The sequence below is a fragment of the Micromesistius poutassou genome (genome assembly GCF_964030765.1).
Source record: "Micromesistius poutassou genome assembly, chromosome: 7".
NCBI lineage: Eukaryota > Metazoa > Chordata > Actinopteri > Gadiformes > Gadidae > Micromesistius > Micromesistius poutassou.
Window position 1 is genome coordinate 8,769,366 of NC_140277.1, and position 16,529 is coordinate 8,785,894.

Here is a 16,529-nt window from a genome sequence, read left to right on the forward strand (position 1 = left end):
TACCATTAGAATTAGAATTAATCATATTTTATAAAACACTACATTTTCAAGGGTGCCCTTCGAGGCAATCTATCACAAGATTATATTTCAAGTAAAAGGAAGAATTACTTTGTGTGGATCAAATTACACAGTGAGATGGGACATATCTCTATGGAAATTAGGCTATTTTTGAAAAGCAGGATTGTAAATCCACTAAAATCGGATTTCCCTTTAAATGGGATTTCCTTTATCAGATCATTCAGTGTTCAAAAACCTTACCCAATAATGATGCAAAGATGTGAATCAACCTTAAAATGTGCCTTAGGCTATGAAGCAACAAATTCTTTCAGCAAAATTGATAGTACATTACTAATTTAATATACAACCCCAATTCCAATGGAGTTGGAATTGGGGTTGTGTAAAACGTAAATAAAAACAGAATACGATGATTTGCAAATCCTTTTCAATTCAAACTTGATGCCTGCAACATTCCAAAAAAGCTGGGACAGGGGCAACAAAAGACTGGGAAAGCTGATGAATGCTCAAAAAACACCTGTTTGGAACATTTCACAGGTGAACAGGTTAATTGGAAACAGGTCAGTGTCATGATTGGGTATTAAAGAAGCATCCCCGAAAGGCTTAGTCATTCACAAGGATGGGGCGAGGTTCACCGTTTTGTAAACAACTGCGTGAGTAAATAGCCCACGCGTCTCTTTTCTCTCTTTATCTCTGTGTGCTCTCTCTCTCTCCCTTTCTGTTTCTTTTCACTTCTCTCTACTCCTATCTTTCCCTTCATATTTTCCTTACAGAAAGAGTTTTGTTTCCAGATGGTAAGACTGTATTTATCTGTTAGGTTATGATAAGTGCTTTGGGGTCATGCGTGTCATTATCGGTACAACCCGAAAATATTCTGAGCTGACACAAGGAAATATATTAGAGGAAAGACCTTAGAAGTGGTTTCACAATTATAAAAAAAAAACCCTCTCAAAACCACTTTCCTGAGACATGTCTTGTGGCATATTTGTGGAGAGTATTTACCGGTGCTTCCTAGCCAGGCCTACGGCCGGCAGTCAGATCTAGGTAGAGCAGACCTAGGACTAGGTAGAGTAGTTGGGTTTGTGGGGCAAACCCAACCCTGATGGCTCCCATTGTTGCTGTTGTCTTGCATGGTAGACGACGCCATCAGTGTATGAATGGGTGAATGAATGAATGAATGATAACGAATGAATGGTAACCCTAACTGCTCCTGATGAGCTGGCTGTCGCCTTGCATGGTTGACTCCGCCGTCGGTGTGCCTTAACCGTTGTAAGTCGCTTTGGATAAAAGCTTCTGCTTAATGCACTAAATGTAAACGTGAACATACATCCCTCATCTGGCGACACACAATAGATGAGAACACAGCTTTGAATCCGAATTACTGGTGAATCCCAGCTGACAAAGTGGAAATTGGGCGATGTTCATATACCTCCATGACCACGAGTCTACAGTTGCGTTTTATGCCCCTGACGTCGGAATTAGATCGCTTTCTGAAATCTTGAGACAGCTTGTTCATTCAAATTGGCCTTTGGAGACCTCATTCCAAGCCCTTAGTTAAAACCAGACACAAATACATACAAATACACACTTAAGATGTCAGTTTCCTCTTTAAACAACTTAAAAGATGTTGTTTGCTTGCCAAGAAGAGGAAAACTTCTGCGCTAGAAGAGGCTGCAGCAGTGATACAGAATTATCATTTGATATAAAAAGGACAGCAAAGGGAGACTATCTACAGAGGAACACATCAATATTAAATCCAAGTGGTGATCAAATATTGATTAAAAAAATCCATAAAAATGGAAGATTAACTTCACGGAGAGTGGTAATGTTTTAAGGAAACGTACCTCCTCAAGACATCTCAGGATCAGAAGTAGGCCTATCCCTTGTTCTACTCTTGTAAAGCCACGTTCCCTGACTGAATATCAGATGGATTAGGGTGCAAACTATTATAATCATGTTCAATCAAGGTTCACCAGTGACAAAAAAAATCGAACAAATCAGATTAGTCCTAACAAACACAAAGGTAAAAATGTCCAATAATGTTAGCTGTTTATGTTCTTTAAAAAAGTCCCAACTTTTAAAATGTACTTATTGGCCAAGTCATATTCGGTTAATAGCAACACATTTCTATTTGCATAGCTAGAGGCCTGTATCTTTGATTTGATTAAAGTAAAAGTTGCAATTATCAACAACTCAACTTCAGTGTGTTTACGTCCGTGTGTTGTTGCGTCAGTGCTCTGCAGAAACAGCGGGCGCCCACAACAACCAATAACACACTGAGGTTCTCTGCTACATTAATATCTCCTGATAAATCATTCAGTCCCCTTCCCCAGGTTCAGCTGGGCTTCTGGTGTGCATCTCACCTATTAGCATACCTTATATAGGATATCCTGCCCTGTGGCGTCAGCGGCGTGATCTAGCCTAGCCATGAGTCATTCTAAAGGAGATTAACACAAATCCCTAGCGGAGGCAGCAGGAAGCTCCTCATAAAGCCGATCCGTCACCATTGCTTATTGCGGAGCTAAGCCAGCCAAGCAGGAACTCATCATTTCATCCTCAAAAACCCCGATGGAGATCTAATACTGAACTACCCCGCTGCTTCAATTTGAAGGTGTAATGTGTAATGTGTAATGTGTGTGTGTGTGTGTGTGTGTGTGTGTGTGTGTGTGTGTGTGTGTGTGTGTGTGTGTGTGTGTGTGTGTGTGTGTGTGTGTGTGTGTGTGTGTGTGTGTGTGTGTGTGTGTAATCTATCTTTAATCAGATTTGTTCAACTTCACTGAAGATATTAAATTACCTTTTGGACAGTGTAAAATACAGAAATAATTGTTTATTACTATGGTTATAATTTCATGAATGCAGGTTCAGAGATGTGACTTTTTGTTTTGCTTTAGTAGGCCTATAACCTTCACGCTAAAATTATTATCAGTTTTCAAAATGTGCACCAATAGAAACACACTGGTGTAGGACCAAACGTCCAGCTAACCCTCTGGTGTTTGGAAGTTGTTCTTTCTTTCTGCCTTTGGTTAATTTCCCCGGAGCTGGTTTATGCTGAGATTTGAAACTTGGCCCCAGTTACATTAAATTAAGTGTTTTATTAATGTTTTCGTTCCATTATGGTTGGTTGCACCTGTGTACCAACTTTGGTCCCACCGGTCATGGGAGTTATAAACTGTTAATGGGATATATTGTACTGACGTATTCTGCTGGGGAGAGTATAATTATATCTTAAATATGACCATATCTATATCCCAGTGGCCTTAATTGTGTTTTCCCTTGTATGGTACTAATATTAACCAATCACAAATGCTTTCAGATATTGCCCCACCCTCCGATTGTCATCCAAGCCGATCACAAACACCTGTAAGGTCTGAACAACACACACGCACACATAAAGCACATGCTGCATGAAGAGTAAGCCAAGGATAGCCGGTCTAGTCTTTTTTTTGTTGGCTTGATCTCAGTCTGATTCATTTATCCACAGAAGGCAATATGAAATGTTTGGGAATATATTGTTTTGTTTCAGTTCTATGTTTTTGCACACAGCTTGCACTCCTTCAATTGTACCATATGTATTCATAAATGTCTGGAAGTAAAGGCGCTGACAATTCTCTTTGCTTATTTGTAAGTATGAGTGTGGGCAAAGTACTATATTGTATATGATTGCTTCACATCGCTCAATAAACTTTCTTTATGACGGCATAATGAGTCTGACTTGTTCATGTGTAGTATCCCCTTTAAACCCCATCCACTCTAGAGAGATGGTGTACTCAGCCCACAAGGGGTTTGACAGACATCTTTCTGTATAGCCCTTATCTCAGTGAAGGCCGTCACTGTGTTCTGTTGGCGTTTGTGTCAACATTACTTTACAAAAATTGTGAGCTTCATAAAAAAAGGTTGAGATGCAAGATGGGGCGTCTTCTGATGTTGTCAGGACTTATGAAAACCTTTTGTGTGCGATCCATGTTCTGAACGGAACTCATTGTGCCTACTAGAGCCATCACTTTTACAGCGTTTCATTTGTTCCTGTAGAAGCACTGACATGATCCGAGTTTCCTGTGTTTTTTTTTCTGTGATTTTGTTGTTGCCAGGGTACAGATCGATGGCAAGCTACTAGAACCTTAGTCCTTGTCTTCCAACGCCAAGAATAGTTGAGCTTAACGGTACCTAAAACATTTTGTTCCGAATGAACAAATTTTGCTTGAAAGGTGCTTTTACTTTTTGCTCAATTACTTTTGTATTATAGTCCATTTGAATATCTTAGTCAAATGTTTTGCTACCTTGAAGACAGAAATTACCTTCATTATGCCACACTTTTCTCATTATTTCACATGAATACTACCAAGCAATTTTGTCAAATTCTTATGAAGAATATCGATGATATATGTACCTAATTTTCCCACAAGCCTGACCCTCACCATTTTGGCTCCATGGCAGGCCTCTCAACAGAGACTGCCCTCCTTGCCATCAAAGAGAAACTCTGTCTCCTCTATCGTAATATGGCTGGACCTTTCACCTTTCAGCAGCCTTGGGCACAGTAAGCCACCAGATCCTACTCTACACCCTTTAAGAAGGAGGGTGTAGAGGAGGATCTCTTTACACCAAGTTACTGGGTTATGTCATTCACTCACATGGCTTTTCCCTTACTACAGCTGCAGATGCCACAACTGATTGTCTTCTTCACGGTATGAAGCCCAGGCGGCAGCGTGGATCTCTGTGTGTCTGGATGACGTCTCTCAGTGGAAGGCGTCACACCAACTGAAGCTCAATCTGGACGAGACTGAGCTGCTCTTTGTTCCGGAGACGGCATCTCCCATCCACACCCCCTCCATCAATAATGAAAAACGAATGACGCTATATCGGCGTCTGGGGCTGGAGAACCAGCTGTCCTATTCTGCACACATTGCTGTGACCACCCGCTCCTATCCACAACATCAGTAAGATGAGTCTGCTCCTCACCCAGAAGGCCACACTGGTTTTGGTCCAAGCTCTTGTCATCTCACGCCCAGACTATTGCAACTCAGGCTGGCCTGCATGTGCCATCCGACTTCTGCAGCTCATCCAGGTTGGTCTTCAACCTACCCAAGTTGTCCCACACTACTACTAGCATTCCTCCCCATCTCACACTTCCTAAAGGTGGCTGCTCAAATCCTACTCAGACCACCTACCATGCTGTGAATGGCCACGCCCATCCTACATCCAGGACCTGGTCAAACCATACACCCCAGCCTGCCCACTCCATTCTGAGACTGCCAAACAGCTTGCCACTCCCTCACTAGGAGAAGACCGCATCTGCCGCTCAACAAACTCCAGACTGTTTGCTATCTTGGCACCACAATGGTAGATTGATCTCCCCACTGACACCAGGGCAGCAGAAACCCCTACATATCGAACTGTTGCAGATTGAAAACTCTTCTGACTGCCCCACAAATTATGCTTTTTGGTGTGGAGCTCAGCTGTGATGGGTTTAGACAACACTTGGCCAAAGTGGTGTGCAGAATTGTGGTGGAAAATGTTCATTACAGAATGTAGCCCCTTAACAATATTATGATTCTTTGCCATAGGCCTACTCAGATAGGGGTGGAACCGCCCCAGCCCCCTTCCCCCCCAACCATCCACAAACACGCCCTTTGAAAGCACCGGAGATGTGAAATGTTTAAAACAAGCTGTGACATATGGTATTTGCGCCTCGTCCCCTTCGTTCATGTTTGACAGTTATGAACTTCTTATGTTTGCACTTCCTCACACACACGTAATCAATCACGCCGTCGTTTTAACATCGCCTCCCGAGCTTATCCACCGCTCATAATCGAAGGTAAATTAATCAATGCGGGCCCACGAGTCATAACTTTATTAACTACACCTAAATTCATGTCATAAACATTCTGCGTTAACTCTCTTTAGGGCAATCTACGAGCACTTAATTTCGCCTCCGAAGATCAATTTGGTGCCTCTTCTCTAGTATCGCCGTGGGCTTAGTGGCTTATTAGGATTCCTATCAACCCTGCTGCGTCGGACACCTGCAAATCGGTGCTGGATAATTAGATTTCACTGGAGGTGAGTGCTCGATCCCAGACTTAGACCGAAGCCAAACATATATATAGCAAAGGAGGCCAACTGAGAATTGGATTAGGGCTCTTTCGGCTGCCTGACCAGATAGCACTTTTGAAAAAAACATTTTTTTCTTTTTAAATGAAACACATTATTGCTATTACAAATACATTATTTGATTAACCGGGTTAGATTTATTGATAGGTTTATTGATCTTGTTTTATATGAGGCCTATATGCCTATCTATATATTCATGTTGCTTATAACTATATGCGATAGGCTGCTGCCAATAAAGACTTTTCTTTTTTAAATAGAGTAGCCTTTAAAAACATTAAATATGAATTATGGAAGAGCTGAATTAATCTGTGTCTAGCTATGTAGGTAGCATATTGAACAGTATAACGTAGTAGACTAAATTATTCCTGCTGGCACATACGATAACTCTAAATGGCCACTAGATGGCGCCTGTAGGCTGTTTATGAGACCTTTTACATTTGTGTTTGGGAAACTACATAGATAAAAGTCCGTGCTACGGAAGGCCTACTGAGTGTAATATGCCAGGACTGCTGTTATAGTATATGTTATAGTATATCTTTAACGTCTGCTATCGATATCTGTCTTTATTCTCATAATGTAAACTGAGGAGGACTAGTTGGGCCCACTGACAGCAATATCCACCATAATGAATCTCTTAATTATACTGTAAATTCAAGCCTATAAAAATTCTACACATAGGCCTATGAGAGGACAACATATATTTATCTTCACTTGATCACCAATTTGTTACAAATATCTTCAATCTTTAACATTGAGACAGGATATACTAGTATAGTGGTTGGACTGGTTGACTCCCAGTCAAAGGATACTGGGTTTGGATGTCTGCAGTCTACCGACACAGCCTTCCGGAAGATGCCTAACCCTATACCTTCTCCTTGACACCATGACATTCATCTTACATTCACTATAAATTACTATTTTGTGGGGGGAGGGCAGTCTGCTAAAAAAGTACTTCTAAGTCTTTGTAGTGGAGTTTTCTAAGAAGCATCAGTTTTGTTGTGTTTTCAACCAGTAATAGGTCTCTCTCTCTCTCTCTCTCTCTCTCTCTCTCTCTCTCTCTCTCTCTCTCTCTCTCTCTCTCTCTCTCTCTCTCTCTCTCTCTCTCTCTCTCTCTCAATTATTTCCCTCTCTCTCCTTCTCTCTTTCCTTCAACTATTTCTCTCTATCTCTAGCTCTCTCTCTTTCTTGTAGGTTCACATTCTTTAGTATCAGTTAATAACATCAGCTCCCCATTGCTTCTACTCTCCCTCCTGTCCCTCCTCCTCTTCCTCAGCATGTTTTGGACGGCGTCTCGCTGCTATTTACGGCGAGCGTTGCGCGGGCGCTGGATCCCAGTCCCTCATCATCTCCCCATTTCCTGTGGCTATTTAGGAGCCGCGGCGCTCTAAAATAGGCACCCGAAGCACCGCAGTGGGACGACTGTCTGTGCGCGACGACGCTAAGTCTTTTTTTCAAACGTCTCTAAGTCGTCTAGGGTTGACCCTCTAATCTTTTGTTATGACATTACTGCGTTCCTTTATCAAGTGGTGTGTGTAGCGCGTGTGCCGCGTGATTTAATACCGTTTTCGGAGTAATTTCAGATTTGGGTTGTGTTTCTTTTTGTTTTTTTTCGTCGGCTTTGCTTTAACCATATATTGAACATTTTGAGTTCTTTATAATTTCTATGCTGCACATTGTCATTTTGGAAATGTACTCCAACCTAAATTAAGGTCTAACTGACAGACAGGTTGCACGTACACACAAGTGCACACGCACGCTTGGACTTAAACACAAGCTCTCACACGCACACACACACACACACACACACACACACACACACACACACACACACACACACACACACACACACACACACACACACACACACGCGCGCGCGCCTACTCACACGCCTGTCACACAAGTGCACACAAGCGAGCTTGAACTCAAACACAAGCTCTCACCCGCACACATATACACACACAGACACGCACACAGATACGGACACAGACATACACGTACACACACGCTCGTGCACACACACACACACACACGCACGCAGCACGCTTGAACTCAAACACTAGATCTCACGCGCATGCACACACACACGCACGCACACACCCAGCTGCCTTGGCAGTTTGCACGTTTCAACGCTATCCCACCCACAGGTTGACTTCTATCTGAAATGTTGGGTGTGTAGTAAAATACATGGTCCACACTGTCTGCAGCTCCTAATGAAGGGGTGCAGAGCCGGTAGACGTGTGTTTGGCCCATGTTTCATGGCTCCACCGGTGGATGCTGCAGAGCAGGGTCATAGTATCTGAAGCACATTTTCCTCCTTCTGTAACCCTATCTGCACATCAAGAGCCGTCCCAATTAGAGGCATGGCGCGCATGTTATTCTACGGCCTGTGAACCGCCTATCAAAGACGGAGAATCAAAGAGGATGTGCATCGTCAGCCTTAGAAGAAAACGCAGCAGCTAGAGTTAAGGAAAGGTGTTGTATTTACTTCCTGGATTAAATACATGTTTTTAGATTGTTTAATTAATACTGTGTGTCTTTACGTTTTGGCTTGTGTGCGGGTGTGTGTGTGCGTGCGTGCGTGCGTGTGTGTGTGTGTGTATGTATGGGGGAGGCTATATATGTGTACTGGGGTGTATATGTGTGGGTGGCTGGGTGGAGAGTGCTGCTATGTATGTCTGTGTGTGTATGAATGTACGCATGCATGCATGTCTGTGTGTGTGTGTCCCGTCTATAAACGGTCCACATGATGCCATGGTCATGTCTTTTTGGAGAGAATAATGTTTTTTCTCTTGAGACAGACCCGGCCAGGAGTGACGTGGCCAGACCTGCTAGACTGGCAGCGATCGGCGCCCACAGTGTTAATGCAGAATGTCAACTCCGTAGGGAGCCTTGTTAAAAAGCAATTAAGCCGAAATGATTTAAACATCATGCGGTCTGACTATTGGAGCCCTCGAGGTGCACATACTGTGTTGTTGTCTTTAAAATGAGAACTTCACTGTCTGCTCACACTCCAACCGCTATTTGTGTGAGTGTAGCTCTGAAACCACACTTTCCCACACCCACCAAACCCTTACCAAAACCACAGACTTCAGATCAGCAAGCACACGCGCCACGCTAGTGCACGCGCCACAACACAAACACACGGTATTCGCCTCGTGGAGTAATTAAGGGGTTTGACTAGTTTTCGGGTGCATTAAAACGGGAGCCGTTTTTTTTTCAAATTGCAGGGAGCGAGACATGCATGTTCTGATGACTGAGGCGGGAAAAAGAATACGTGGCACACGCGCGCGAGCGCACACACACACACACACACACACACACACACACACACACACACACACACACACACACACACTAAGGCCTACTACATCGGCCTGTATCGCACTCATCGTGTGGTTCGACAATGGCCGCCCCTCAACTGCCTCTGTGATGCTTTATTACCGCTCTATATATTTGACGATATTTCATATAGGTTATTTTATTTCGTTGTGTCTGGGCGGCCGCCCGCGCCCGGGCGACATGACTGCTGACAGATGAAATCCTCGAAAGGGGAGCAGTGCGCCGTGCTGAGCGTCGTCCAACGCAGACGGCCCGCTCCCATGTGATGATGTGCCATTATTTATGCGCCTCCAAATGCAGTCTCCCACCAGGGTTACGTAAGCGACTCCCCGGTTTTAGCTTCAGTGGCCGTTTTGCTCTTAAGACACACAGATTTACCGCTTAGGCGGTCCCACAGAGCGAGAGACTTGAGGGAGGGAGGGAGGGAGGGAGAGAGAGAGAGAGAGTGAGAGAGAGGTTTTAGCTGTTGGCAGATTGTTACCTCACACTGTTGTGTGCAAATGGGCTCATCGCGTCTCTGCTCCTTGGATGTGGTTTGGAACATTTGTGTGGTCCCAGGGCCAGAACGCAGACGGCTGAGAGGGAGAGAGGGAGGGAGGGAGGGAGGAGATGGAGGGTGAGGGGGGGGGGGGTTGCTCCTTAGAAGCCTTCAGTTTTTCCATCACCACTGTCGCCACCGCCGGGGTGGTGTTGTGCCTTCACTGCTCTTGAGAAGAGCCATGGGGACAGTGCTCAGTGTATAAATAGGTGTGTGTGTCTGTGTGTGTATGTGTGTGTGTGTGTGTGTGTGTGTGTGGTTTACTATCAGTGGTGGGCAAAGGCTGCAGGGAAACAAACCAAAGATTGAGGAGAAGTGAAGGGTTGAGAGAGAGGGAGTGGTAAACGGTAGAGAGAGAGAGAGAGAGAGAGAGAAGAGGGGAGAGACGAGGAGGTGGAGGGGGAGAGACAGGATGGAGAGGTGAAGAGAGATAAGAGGTAAAGTTGTAGGGGGAGAGAGGGAGAGAAGTAGGGGATGGCAGAGAGAGAGAGAGGGGTGTAGTTGAGCGAGACAGAGAGCTAGTAGAGGGAGAGAGAGAGGGGTACAAGGGGGGCGGAAGAGGAGGGGGGCGAGGGGGAGAGGTAGTAGAGGGAGTGTGTGTTTGTGTGTGTGAGAGAGACAGAGAGTGAGAGGGGGGGGGGGGGCATCAGTCGAGCATGTGAGGGGTAGATGGTTCTGGGGTGGCTCTCACTTAATGGCACCGGTCTGAAATGGGGGCGGTCCAAATCTGTGGTCGGCTCCTCAGCACCACCACTCCTCCCCCCGCCAGCCTCCCCTCCCTCCCCCCCCACCCACCCCCCCCCCCCTCCCCCGCCTGCTGCATGGCATGCAGTGTTTATTTACGAGACCGTTTAACCATGGCGCGGTCCCCGCGGCCGGCTGACAGGGGATGACAGCAGCCTGAATGTCTTGCCCTTTAAATCCTGCTTTAATGGCCGCTTAGCACCGCGGGACAGACACAGCCACCGGCACGGGCGTCTGGGGTCTTTTTCACTCCCAGGGGCCCCCAACTGCCACACATCCACACTGCGCACACACACACACACACGCGCACACACGCACACACGCACACACACACACACACACACACACACACATCCACGGGCCCCTGTCCAGAGGCTTATTACTACCTGGCTCTGTGGCCTCATGGCGCCACTGGGGCCCCTGGTGGTAGTGGTGGTGGTGGTGGTGGTGGTGGTGGTGCTGGTGGCGGTGGTAGGTGGGGGGATACGCGATGAGACCCCTGGCCCCAGCTATACACTCCAAAAGCCACCTTGGCACAGCTGCTGTAACAATGATTTTCTTTAGGGGGACGGCGAGTGAATGTCTTTTTAATATCTATGTCTGTGACATCTGGGGACATTTTGAGGGATTACTAGAAGACCACAGATGGAATTTATGTTTTTTTTCACGAGTAACAGGGGCCTCGATGTCCAGAGAACGGGAGTTTAATTTGTCGGTTTGGGGAATGGCGAAGAATCGCCAAGTTTGCGCTCCAAACTGACTTAATTCCCAAACCTAAGATTAAATTCAAATAATCCCAAAAAAAGGGGATACTTGGTGTGTGTGTGTGTGTGTGTGTGTGTGTTTATGTTTGATTGTGTAGCAGTCTAGACCAGAGTGTCGGGGGTTGACGGTGTTTGTCGTTGGAGCTACTCTGCGGTACGGTAATAGCAGATGGGAGTGTTATTGGCCAAATTATATGCAATATGAGCGCAAACATACACTTCACATAAAACGAGTCGCGCGTAAACACACCACTCACAAGTGGCATACCTTTCTGTGTGGGCTTTGGCAAGCCAATGCAATTAGATGCTTTTCTGAGAGGAAGAAAAGATTATCAAGACCTTCTCGCCTTGCACAATTCACTTAGGTGTGTGAAAACAACACACAGACACGCACACACACTCACTCACTCACACACACACACACACACACACACACACACACACACACAGACACACACACACACACACTCACTCACTCACTCACTCACTCACTCACTCACTCACTCACTCACTCACTCACTCACTCACACCACAACTTCTCCATCGGTCGGAATCTGTCTTTTTATAATCCTCAGACAGGCTCATCGGTCTTAGTCGAACATTGTTTTTCTTTCTCTTCCTCCTCAGACCTCCTCCTTGGGATCAATGAGAGGAAACCATTAAGGGAGATAGGCTAATCCCGGAGGAATCCATCCTGCTCAGAGCCCCGTTCTCATGGCTCACCTGCCGGCCCCGTCTCTCTCAGCGCTGACAGCCCAAAACCGCGTCTGGTTACCATTGGTTGCTCGGAGAAAAACACACAACACACCTTTCGAACGTAGGGAAACAAAAGTTCTGGGGCGGGGCGCGGGGGGGGATAAAGGCGGGGGGATTTGAGGCTTCATCCGCTGGTCTGTGCAAACACGGATCAGAAGAGGTGGAAGAAACCGCATTCGTTCAGGGCCTGTGTTGCTGTAGCACTCACACACCAGTTTGTTTGTACTGCAATTTCCACACAAATCTCCTCTTGTACTGTAATTTCCCCTCTCTCTCCCCCCCCCTCCACTCTCTCACTGTTATCCATGTTTTGCCCACTGTCAGGGCTTGGAGAGGGGGTGAGGGAATGCATCACAGAAATACCTTGGGAACCTTTTTTCCTCACACAAAAGTAGCAGGATAGTGTAGTGGTTGGGGTGCAGCTAAATTGTATCTGAATTCACTTTACGTCGCTTGGGATAAATGTGTCGGCGAAATCCAATAAATCCCACTGGGTTCTGGGTGACATCACAGTGTCTGCAGTGCTGTTAGGGGCCTTACGCAAGACGCCCCACTACCTGCTCCTTAATGACATCAAATAATTAATTGGATCTTAATTGGTCTCTTTGGATCAAAGTGTTGTGCTAAATGACTAAATAGTAAATAGCAACGCATAGGGGAGGGCAACAGAGAACGAATATGGTGGTGTTGAACACAACCACAATGTGTGTGTGTGTGTGTGTGTGTGTGTGTGTGTGTGTGTGTGTGTGTGTGTGTGTGTGTGTGTGTTCATAATCACATGCTTGTTCCATGACTCCCAGTCTGTGACGGTTTAAGGTCTTGGACTCCAGCGGTGCACAGTGCACTTAGTGTATTAGCCGTGTGCTCCTTCACAGCAATGCTTCATTATGCTTTACTGCCATTGTAATGAATAAGCATTACATTAAATGCTTTCTAATGCTTTCAAACCGCCTGCTCACATTTTCCTACCCCTTGACCTCACTGTTTATTGTGTGTCTGTGTTTGTTTATGTGTTAACTTTGTTAATATGCTTGTGTGTTTCTGTATGCGTGAGTGTGTGTGTGTGTGTGTCTGTTTGTGAGTGTGTCTGCCTACGTGCGTGTGTGTGTGTGTGTGTGTGTGTGTGTGTGTGTGCCAGCATGCATATGTTTGTGTGTGTGTTTGTGTACCTACATCATGTGTGTGCCTACATTTACATGTGTGTGTGTGTGTGTGTGTGTGTGTGTGTGTGTGTGTGTGCATTTCTACATGCCTATGTGCATGTATGTGCCTGTGAGTGTGCCTGCCTGTGTGTGTGTGTGTGTGTGTGTGTGTGTGTGTGTGCCTGCCTGCCTGCGTGTGTGCCTGCGAGTGTGTGTATGTGCCTGGGTGTGTAAGTGTGTGTGTGTGCAGTGGTGCGTGCCTGTGTCTGTACGTGGGTGTCTAACCACAGCACCAATGATGTCAAATAATCATCTGCTGTTTCTTTTTCTATCATTAAGTCATCAGACTAGACCGTGGAGAGCCACGCAGACAATCTGTGGTCAAACACAGTGTTTTCTCTACTTATTAGCTCAGGCTTTGCTTGGAAGTTTTTTGATCATCCCTAAAGTCCACATCTTGGGGCCTGGGCCACTCACCGCTCTAAGTTTGGTTGATTCAGTCTTTGATGAGGTGCACTCTGTCTCTAGCCTTAATGAGCTGTTAGTCGCTGCCACCGGCCTGCCCAGCCCAATGCGGTCCAGTGCCCCTTTGCTTTTCCTTCTACTTGCGAGGCCCCAGTCCTTCCAAGACAAACACACATAGTCATTACAATTAAACAGCGCTATTAAAGAGACTGTCTGCAGGCCCATTAAGTGAGGAGAAATGAGAAATCTGGCTCCTGGTCTGGTTTAAAGCTGTCTGATTCTTTTTAAAGAGCTGAAAAGACTTAAGAACTTTGTGTTCTCTTTGAGGTTTCTTCCCACTATTTGTATATATATTTATATATATATTTTTATAGAGTAGCTAGCATAAATAAATATGCACCTTATTACAACACTCATACAGTAAATTACACACAATTGTATATAGTTACATTTGTTTTTTAATTTATATTAGTGCAAACTTTTATGCGTCGCAATAGAGTGATGCTGAGGGCAAAGCATGCAATCAAATAGTAACTGCACAAAATTTTACTGCTTCAGGACAAAACAACTAAACAGAGTGCCGAGAAGCTACAAGAACATCAGAAAGAAAAGGTTAGTCGAGTCGTTAGTCTAATCGTCCCATCTTGGAGACACAGAGAGACACCCCTCAACTCAAGAGTGCATCGATTCTCCACAGGTCAAGAAGTCGCAGGCTCTTCAAGAAAACCCAAACACAACAACCATTCAGACTCTGAGGGACCAGGAAGAGATCATGGGGGCGGGGCCTCGGGATGAGTGACAGTACAAAGTGGGAGAATGGAGTGCGGCGGGGCAGGACAGGAGTCTGTGTGGCGGACCAACAGTTCCTTTACTCTTCAATCAGTAAGATGAAAATTGCCACTCATGTCAAAGTAGAGGTGTTTACTGAGACGAGGACAAGAGAAGGGAGGGAGGGGAGAGGGGAGAGGAGGTGAGATGACAAAGAGACAGAGAGACAGAGAGAGAGAGAGAGACTCAGAGCGAGGGTTATGCAACCTGCATGGTCCTTTGTTTGGCAGAGGAGTGGCAGAGGAGTGCCAGATATAAAAAATGTAAAACCCTTTGACCAGAGAAATGGACCAAAAGTTTGCCTCTGTATAATTGAAGCTATTAAACAAAAGTTTAACAAAACGATTACCCAATTGCCCGATTCAGGACTGAATATCGTATTTGTGATGTACCGTGCAGAAAGTATCCCATAGCTTAGCAGAGTCCATCAGAGAGGTAGCAGTACTGGATGTACCGACCGGGTCTAAATCTGAGCCTGCGGTGGCTCTGTAGCACCGGGTGGGCTGGGCCGTGATTAATCATACAGCAGAGACCCCTGTGGCGACGTACTTTGTGTCCTATGTCTGGAGTTTCATTGATCCGCATGATGAAGCACAGCACTTGGGGAAGATTTGTCAAGAGATGATTGCTGCTGCTGTTGTCTCGTGTTGTTGTGGGACTGGGCTGCACTTCAACTGCAATGACCATCTCCGTTTTTCCTCAACATTTTTTAAGTCGCGGTTTAAGCTTGAATAAAAGCTGAACAAACTCCCACAGGGAAAAAATGAAGGCCAACCGGCCAAGTCCTCGAGACACTACCCTATGTTTTGTACCCTTTGAAACGTTTGATCCGTTGTTTATATGTCTGCACGTTTTGTCGTTTTAATGTTTCTCAATCACAAACAACATACTTATGTGCTTGTTACGAGTGTGGCCCGCCTAACGTAAAGTCTAGATCTGAGTAAAGACGAAGCCGGGTGAATTTACTGCTCATCCGCTCAGCCTTTGAGCGCGAGCGGATCATATTTTTGTAACGGTGGGTTGAAATCTGACATCTTCATAAATCAGAGTAATGATAGGCTTGTGGCGCACCCCTGCCTTGTTTGTGTCTTTGTAATGCCACGCACATGCGGCCAGGGAGATGCTGGCATTCACCGGGACCCGAGCGCCACCGTTCTTCTCGGCTGCACACGCGGCGGTGAGATATCTGTTTAGAATGTTTAGAAAGCATAACATGTCGTTGAGGAGCCGGGTGCATGCCTGACATTTCTCGAATGAGCCAGCGAGGTATTGCGCTAGTGGCGGAAAGCGAGGGAGCCAGCAGGGCGGATGGGATCCGTTTAAGTGATGGTCTCTCTCTCTGTCTTTGTCTCTCTCTCTTTCTTTCTCTCTCTCTCTCTCTCTCATCTGGATCCAGCAGAGGAAGAGTTGCTTGTGTTCATCGATGGGTGCCTGTTTTGGAGGTCACCTGTATCCTAAAAATAAGGTCAAACTCACATGATGAAACATGAGATCAGTTTTGTGGAACGGATTGATTTTATGGAGGTTTTATGAGATAAATGGTTGTATTTATTAGTATTTTTATGCAATATTAACTATACTAATGCTCAATCATGGAGATGATATTACATGTTAAGAAACACCTTCATTATTATTGCATTGCATTATTCATATTTCGTGTTTTGTGTTTTGAGGGCAAAAATCTGCTGGGCAGCTGATTTATCTCTCTTCTTAATTAAACAAGAACGTTTCAGGCAGTCCATCTTTGCCAGAATCTCTGCGTCACTCATCCCTGACCCTCTCCCCCTCTCTCTGTCTCCATATCTCTTTCTTCTCCTCTTCTCTCTATTTATA